The sequence below is a fragment of the Engystomops pustulosus genome, unplaced genomic scaffold, assembly GCF_040894005.1.
Source record: "Engystomops pustulosus unplaced genomic scaffold, aEngPut4.maternal MAT_SCAFFOLD_184, whole genome shotgun sequence".
NCBI lineage: Eukaryota > Metazoa > Chordata > Amphibia > Anura > Leptodactylidae > Engystomops > Engystomops pustulosus.
In genome coordinates, this window is record NW_027285064.1 from 67,501 (window position 1) to 70,310 (window position 2,810).

The following is a 2,810-nucleotide window of genomic DNA, read 5'->3' on the forward strand; positions in this document are numbered from 1 at the left end:
GTCCGGGGCGAGTACCTGCCTCTCTCACGAAGGGAGTGTCACCGGTAAGAAGCCTCTTCCCACGTCTGCTTGCCGACTTACGCTCGCCCCGACGAGAGGCCCAACCGAAAGAGTGGAAAGGGGCAGAGATTTCCAGGGTCGCCCCACCAGGGATGCAATACCCCAGTGCAGACTGTCGGCCCTGCCCCGAACCTACTCGGTGGTTTGAAGGTTAACCTCTTGGGGAAAAGCAGCGATTCGCCTCGCGGTGCGTGCCTCCGCGGATCTAAACCCCCTCGATCGATGTGGGGCCAGAGGACCCCTTTTCCCCGTACGAAACGGCCGGCTCACCATGGGCTCGACATCCGTGGGTCGGAGAGTTGAGCGCTTACGCGCGGCGGGACCTTATAACCTGCAGCGGCTGAGGAGCGAAGATTTCCAGGGTGGGCCCCCGGGGATGCCATACCCCGAGCAGCCAGTCGGCCCCGCTCCTAGCGCGCTGACGAGCAATGGAGTCTTCCCCGCGGCAGCCACCGCCCTCGCCTCGCCGTCGGTCGATGAAGAGCCGAGTTCGCCCTCCTCTGCTCGGGACTCGGAAACGGCCTGGCCTTCGCCTACTCCGTCGGGCAACTGCCTTCCGCCAGCCCCTTCCCTCGAATCCCCTTCTTCCATTTTAGACCCGATCAGGGGATTGGTCAGCCCAGCCCTGGGGTAGGAAGAGGGGTTGGGGTCGGTTCGGCTTCCGGTGCCCCCGCTCGGCCAAAGGTCCCCTCGCTTTGGAAGCAGAGGGTGCCGGGGTTATTTTCGGCTTGACGCCTAGTCCGGTCCCTGCCGGTTCCCGTGGAGGCCCGCGGTCAAAACCAGCTCCCCGGCTGTCGGAGCCGGAGCCCCGCAGCCCGAGCGGACGCACCGAGTCCCTCATGTAAGGGATAGCCGCCCCTACGGAACGGCCCGGACTGGGACCAGGCACCCCCAGGCGCCGAAGGGGTGGGTCGGCCGTGTTGCCGAAGCTTAGCCGGCGCTGATGACCGCAGCCCCTAACGATGCCCACAGGCGGGGGAGCCAAGGAGAGCACTAGGAAGACGTGGCGGGGTCGGACGGCTCAATTTCCAGGGTGGGACCCCGGGGGTTCAGTACCCCGGGCATCCGGTCGGTTTCGCCGGCGCGACCCCAAGCCTTCCACGGCCCCCTTCGTGGGTGCAGGGATACCGAGCAGGGTGCAGGCTTAGACGCCAATTCCCCAGAAGTTTTAGGGATAGGGTTTGTCCGGGCGCCACCGCAGCGACAACCTCGCAAGAAGCTCTCTTCCACAAAAGCACGGGCAACGTTCGTGTGCGAGTGTTGGTCTCCCATGGTCTACCGACTCCCCCGGGCGGCCCAAGCGTTACGCCCACGGCCGGGCCCTCGAGCAGGCGCACCCCTGGTGCCTCTCGTAAGGGAAGGCTACGGTCCTCAACCCCTCGTATGGCGGGGAGGGCGCATTTGAAACGCTAAAGGACGAGCCCTGTTCGGGACCTGGCGGGGATCCGCGGATTGGCGAGAGGGATGGGTCTGCCGTTGGTCAGAGGGGACGCACCCCTGGGACGCAGTTTGGCATTAGCGACCGATGGCCCATCTACGACCATGTACTCCGGGAGCGCCAAGGAGGACGCGGGTGGGCTTTGGGGGCAGACTCAATTTCCAGGGTCTGGGCGCCGGGGGTGCAATACCCTTAAGCGCTCATGTCGGTTTCGTCTGCCGCCCGCCTCTGGCCCGGCTCCTAGTGACGGGTGCTGTGAACGTGCGATCGTGCTTGCGGTTGAAGAGTTCAAAGGCTACCGCTGGGGATAACACGCCCGGGGAATTTAGAAACCCCCCCCTCCGCTACAATCTCTGCTTCTGCCGGACTCGGAGGGGAGCCGCCCCGGGGGCGACCGCTCCCTCTCCTCTTCCGCGGCGTGCCGCGCGCTTCGCCGTCAGCAGCGGAGCGAACCTTTTTCTCGGTCCGCAGCTCTTCAGGCGTAGGCGGGCAGCGCTAACAGGGTACACTGGGGACCACTCGACCGCAACCGCTCCTCCGACCGACGAGCATACCTACCGCGGATACGCCACGGTGGGTCTAAGCCTCGTCGCCGCCGCGAGGAGCAGGCGGGAGCCGTCCCTTTTCGTGCTGCGGAAATAAACCGTGGACACAGAGGTGTGTCTGCGCTCTCCGACCGGGCGGGGGGCGATTGGACTTGCCCGAGGGACACTAGGCGAGGCGCTGCCGCGGGAGCCGGAGCTCCGCGCTGGACGCTGCCGCCGCCAACGCCGCCGCCCCCCACCCACGGTACGGTGGAGTACGCCCGTTCCATACGCTTCGTAGCAAACCTCAGCCGAAGCAGAGAGTCCTACCGCTGTGGCAGGAGCGGGGCCGTGCGAGGACCACACTGGCACCGCGCTACACAACCTTAGGCAGAGGACGACAGCCGCTCACGGGGAGCGGGGGATTGATGCGCGACCAAGACTGAGGCTAAGGAACGCTTTACCATAAACCGGCCGGGGCCAATACCCCTGACCGAGCAAAGTGCCCTGCCCCGCCGGATCGCGCTGTGTCAGATCGATCAAAAGAGCGGAGAGCCGAGACTCTACCGCTGGGAGTTTGTGGAGAACGGCCTGGCTTGCGTCCCGTCCTCCCGCCCTCGACCTCACATGGCTAGCCTCACCCGCCGGGAGCCACCCCATTGGGGACCGTAGGGCGGAGAAGGGGTCTCCGCGTCCGGAATTTACTTGTGGAGAACGGCCTGGCTTACGTCCCGTCCTCCCGCCCTCGACCTCACATGGCTAGCCTCACCCGCCGGGCGCCACCCCAT